Source organism: Spea bombifrons, chromosome 2 (genome assembly GCF_027358695.1).
Source record: "Spea bombifrons isolate aSpeBom1 chromosome 2, aSpeBom1.2.pri, whole genome shotgun sequence".
In the NCBI taxonomy this organism is placed as follows: domain Eukaryota; kingdom Metazoa; phylum Chordata; class Amphibia; order Anura; family Pelobatidae; genus Spea; species Spea bombifrons.
The window spans coordinates 82,290,621-82,296,663 of NC_071088.1; positions in this window are offsets into that span (position 1 = coordinate 82,290,621).

Below are 6,043 nucleotides of genomic sequence, written 5' to 3' on the forward strand. Positions count from 1 at the left end.
AAGTTTAACCCTTTCTGTTGCCACTTTCCAATAGCTTTAATAACTTGATTCCGAATTACATGTATAGTTTTGGTGCTTCTAATATATTGGAGAAAAAAAAAAAAGATATATACATAGATTCGTTGAATTCTGGAATCCTAATAATGCTAGTTACTTTGTTCTTTTAATTCTTTTCCTACTCTGCATATCCTGCTGATGCCAAAAATACTGTTATTCTTTAAAACGTTAGAAATAAAATTTGTGTATGCACATGTATGCAGATCAAGGAAATTTAAATACCATTAAATTAGTTTTAATTGCATTAGACAATATCACTGCGAAGTGAAGGAAACATCCAGCTTTGTGAAGGTAGAGGTTAATATTACATGTGCAAACAGTTGTTATTGACCGTGCAAGCAAATGTAATTATCTCTGTAAGCAATTTGTTATAACACCTCTGACAAGTGCTTTTATATGCAAGTACTAGGGCACTGTGAGATACACACAAGTGTCTGCCTAGCAGCTAATGCAATGAACACCCAAAGGACTCAACAAGTGTGTTTTACATGACCCCGCAGATCAGACATATAGAATAAACAATTACCATACCTACCAAGTGTCCCCCTTTAAGAGCTAAATCCCTCTCTCCTCCCCTGATGTCCCTCTCTCTTCTATCCTCTCAAATTGTTTTGTCATTATGAGTGTTCTACAGCCCTAAAAATTACAACAATGTGCAAACAAACGGAAGAAAATGTCACATAAAAAAAGACTTGGTAAAGTTTTGCCTGTTTGAGATGGTGGGAGGTGTGCGTCAAATATTTTATTTATGCATGAGCAATAATTCAGCAGGTTTATATAAAAACACCCTTGCAGTTATATATCTCTTGTGCTCACTTCATAGTTAGAGCCACTTCCCAAATTATTGGTAATTTTTTAGAAGTCAGAAAATGCAATTGTTTAATGCACACCCAAGTTCCATAGCAGGAGGGTTAACAATATTTTTAAAACATTGTTCTCTTATTTAATATTTTCTCTATTATTAAATATTTTATTTTATTGTTTAGACTGTCTTATCAAATCTGCTGGGATATCATAAAATGATATTATGTGCATCCAAAAATCATAGGGATTGAGGAGCGATTTTAGGACCAGCTGATAATTTTAGTTAAGTAGTAAAATCATATAATGGATCGCTGACTGCAATGAACATCCTCCCCTCTCCCCCCAAATTCAATTTCATGTTGCAGGAGGGGGTGCAATCCTGTAGTACTATAGGAGAAAGGAGCTCGGGAAGCTGGTCCTCGTTTAACACAACTTTAACCTTAATGCCAGTCAAACCCATAGGGCTAAGTACACAAAGCACAGGCTTTATACACAAAAATGTAGTGAAATAAATAAAAATATAAGACGGGACTCGGGAGTTATCTGCAGGACCCCACAAGAAAAATCTCAAAAAACACTGAAAAAGTGTCCAGCACCCCCAAATAAAGAAATCTATTGCAAAATCAAAGCATGTATGCAATTTAATTAATAACTAAATTATTGTGTTGCCCTGCAGAAGGCCCGCTATGTTTAGGGCCAAAATATGGTATTCAAATGATTTATTTCATTTCCGAATACTATTTTGCATTGAAATCAAACTGTGCTGGATGTTTTTTTCTGTTTTATCTACTACAGGGATGTCCACGGCCTAGGGCAGGGGTGTATTTAGGCTGGGGGCCTCCCTAGGCCTTACTCAGGGCAACACTGAGCTACTACCAGCACACAAATATAGCACACAATGGATGCTGTGTCCACTACAAGGGAGATCTCCGATCTGCCAACTGGCCCATTAATACAGTGGTGCACCAGGAACCCTAATCGCCCACTTTTCCATGGGCTTGGATTTCTCAAATTAACATTTATATTGTTTATCCATTGCTTATACATTTTTTACACCTATATATCTATGCACACATTATATATATATATATATATATATATATATATATATATGCGTTCAGATTATGATTATCATAATAGGAAAAATCATTCTAAATAATTTCATGAAAAAAAATATACTTTAGTTGCGAATTCTAGCTGTCAGCACTAATGCTGTATTGGTCCCAATACATATATTTCCCATATATTAGGGACATGATTCTTTACTTCTATTATTATTATTATTATGAAAAGAGGTGCTGTCCATCTCCCACCCCATATAAAGCCCTGTCATCATGTGTGATGTATGCAGTACACATCCTATGCCACATGTAACCCTGTTTCTCAACTGACTTTTATACACACCCCTTGAAAAAGTAAATCCCAGGATGTTTTCTTTTGTACCGCAGATAATGCCCTCAAACAATAGTCTTCTCATTATCTGGTGCAGCAGCTCATGAAAGGGAACATCCTGAGTTTCCTCCTACATTTCCCCTAGACAAAGAAGATATATTTTATCAAAGAACGTAGGGTGAGAACATGGCTCCAGAATCATTATTAAAATGTCATGTTGGTAATAAATAAGTGACATGATCTGTTATGTCATCTGTTTTTCTCAGAAACTTTGACATAGTTGATAGTTCTGAATGATACAGTTACATTCAAAATACATTTGTGCCATTTCATCAGGAAATATGAGAAAAGGTAGCTAATATCATTGAGATGGCTTATTGTCGTTAAAATGTACGTCCTCTATCACTTGTATTTTACTGTAGCAACAGCAGCTTTATAACACTAAAAACATGTGTGTAAATATATGTGCAACTGTATGGTGTTGGGAGTAGCTGTGTGTGTATGTATGTGTGTATGTAAGGTGTTAGAGTGTGTGTATATACATATAAATCATATCCCCCAACCACCATATTCATACCTCCCACCTTCATTTCCAACCCCTATCATTATCACCCATATTGCACCAAAATCACCCCCTCTATATCTATACCCATTGTTATTTCCCCTTTATACCCTCTCCCAGCATGCCCTGATATTTTTTTTTGTGTAATCCTCTTACCTTACTCTGTCAGTCTGCCTGCAGTCTTTTTCTGTCATTTCGGGGCAGCGCTCACTGACATATTGGTGCCTAAATATAATCGGATGGCTGGTCTCAAGACTGGTCTCAGGTCTATTGTAGTGCAAAAGAGCCCTACAGATCACCAAATCTTCTAGGGTTCTAGGGTCCTTCATGGTGTCTTGTGTGATTTTACACTTTGCTCTTTTGTTTTTGTAGGATGTCCCAAACCTTCTCAATTTGGTCCGCGTGGCTCATGAGCCTTAGAAAAGGTTGTGCAAACCTTTCCAAACTGATGTACATTAACAACTGCTTTCCAGAAGTGTTCAGGAATGTCTTTTCAATGTGACATAATATGGCTTTGGAGACAACTTTAATGTGATGGCAGGCGCCAAGTCAGATTTAGATTTATACTGGGGAGGGCTGGCTGCTATAAGGACTGATTTTTACCATCGCTCTGGGTAGATTTTACTAGCATGGGACAATCATATCTTCACATCTGAAGATTCGTTACCATGCACCTCAAGCAAATGAAACAAGCACTAGATTTTGGTGCAAATTGTTTTCTCAAATAATATGACCAAAGTAAATGCTTTGGCCAAAAGTAAGTGGATTTGGCTATTTAGGCCACATGCATTGCTGGAAAGTTTGTTATATCAAACACATCATAGTCAAATATTGGCTGCAGAGCTCAGTGATTTACAGAAAATGGACTCCTGAGTGCTAAGCAGTTAGGGCCAAAAAATGCCAAAATGGTGGTCAACTTAGTAGCCACGCCTTCCTTTTTTATCATGACTATGCCCCTGTGATCAAAGCCAGATCTATACAAAATTGACTTATTGGGATTGGTGTGAAAGAACTTAACAATGCTTCAAGTTTTGTTTTTTCTATTACCGTATTTTGTTTATCAGGAGCAGTATGGCTGCAATCATAGATGATTCATTGAAATATTTGTTAATGAAACTGAAAAGAAATATATTATGCACATTTGGCCTGATTGCGAAACAGCAATTTCAATGAATCAGCAGCAAATTAGTTTGTTTCTATATATATATATATGCCGAAAGTAGTTGCTTCATTTATAATTAAGCTCTAATTATAGTGCATTCCATGATTGCTCCAAGATGTTGTGATGACCAGCAAAGTTGTCACATATGTATGGTCCTTGGTTACATAATTTGGGAGTTCCTTGTACTAAATAATGTGTGTAAGTTGTCATTATCTGGATCTCTGAGGGATCCTATGTCAAAAAGGGCATGCTGTACACTTGTGGTCCATATTCAAATATGACCTGTGTGATGATATTTTATTTTCTGTTAGTCTGACATGGGTCCAGAATTAATCAATCACTGAAGGTCCTATCTCTGTAAACAAAAAGAAACCGAAAAATACACCAAACAGTAATAAACTATATAAGACAATATGTACCACTCCAAATACTGGAGAAGACTATGTTCGCTGACTTTGAAGCTAGGACAGTACTCTGTGAGCATTATGCCTGCACTCACGAAATTCTAGGCTTACAAACAGTAACTGTGGCTCAAATTGAGAGAAAAAGCCAACATGGGTACAAAAGGGAAGCAAGTATACACAAGTTGAGGGAGACAAAGGCCTCAAACAACAATAGATAAGAGAGGTTTGAACTAAAAAGAAAAAAGGAAAGGTTTTGGCCAAAAACAGCAAGAACAAGACAACAAAACCACAGGGGCTAAAGGGTTAAAAAAAAGAGTGCAAAGAGTAGAAAAACAAAAAACAAGGGGAGCTACAGAACACAAAGGAGAGAGAAGAGTAAACAGACAAAGTAGAAAGAAGGGAGTTACAGAAGCATTAAGGTAAATTGGAATGATCCTATAGGAGATAGAAGGGTAAGCCCATACAATTTACTGTTTCATATCGTAGCCATGTCGAAATTGTATTTACTCAATTTTAGACTGATGTTGGGCTCAATTTAAGGAGCAGACTAAACCTTAATTGGCCTCAATGGTGTTACAAAAAAAACACAGCAATTCAATGGCCTGACTAAATCTCCAATGCATCATCTAATAACATCATATCCATACCTCGTTCGGGTCTCACGTTCCTTCTCCCTTTCCTCCTGGGTATTCTTATCCACATTAGTAGATACTCTCCCCCACCCCTACCGCCCTCTGGCCTTCTCGCCAGTCCAATCCTCACCCAGTACACAGCTGCACTCCTCTCCCTGCCATATCCTCCCTCTCTCCTTCATGCACTCCACTCATTTATGCCTAACCACTCGCATAATCTCTCAGTCCAAATCAAACCCTCTAAGCCCCGTGTACGTCTGTTCAAATAAAAATGCATTTTTATGATCTGGGGCAAGAGAGAGAGCATCAGTCTGTGAAAATGTAATAAAAATCATATTTTTTCTACTCCCAAATATCCAATTTAGCCCACTGAGCATCTTCATTCCACACAGAAAAGAATTTGTTCCCCCTGCAAATTTCAAAAAAATCTAAACATAAAAAAACCTATGCATGTAGGGTATTTCCATATCTCAATTGCTTCATCTGCTTTGGTACTTCCCATCTGCATAAGGGAGACACTCCATGCACACATAACCAAACCTGCGATTAACCTGTGCTCTAATATTGAGTTGTTTTCATTTCTACAAGAAACAAAAACTGTCTGCGCTTCTTACCCTAATAAAGTTGGCAACAAATATATAAACATAATTTAAATGAGAGGTACCAAAACCTCTCATTTAAATTATGTTTATATATTTGTTGCCAACTTTATTAGGGTAAGAAGCGCAGACAGTTTTTGTTTCTTGTATACATTGTACAGCCAATACACTGTTTCTTGCAGCATGCTTACACCTGTTTGGTAGGCCTCGTATTACACATTTGTATTATTTGAGCCTGTGACTAGCTTAGCGCACCAACATTTTTTCTTTTCCCTGTTTTCATTTCTACTCTGCAGCTCCTCATTTTATTCTCAGACATTTTTGTTCTCATGTTTATTAGAATGTCATAATGAAAATTAAAAAACAAAAGTACACAACTGTAGAAAAAAAATCCAAAGAATGTCCCTCAATAACAAAAATTGTGGTATTTT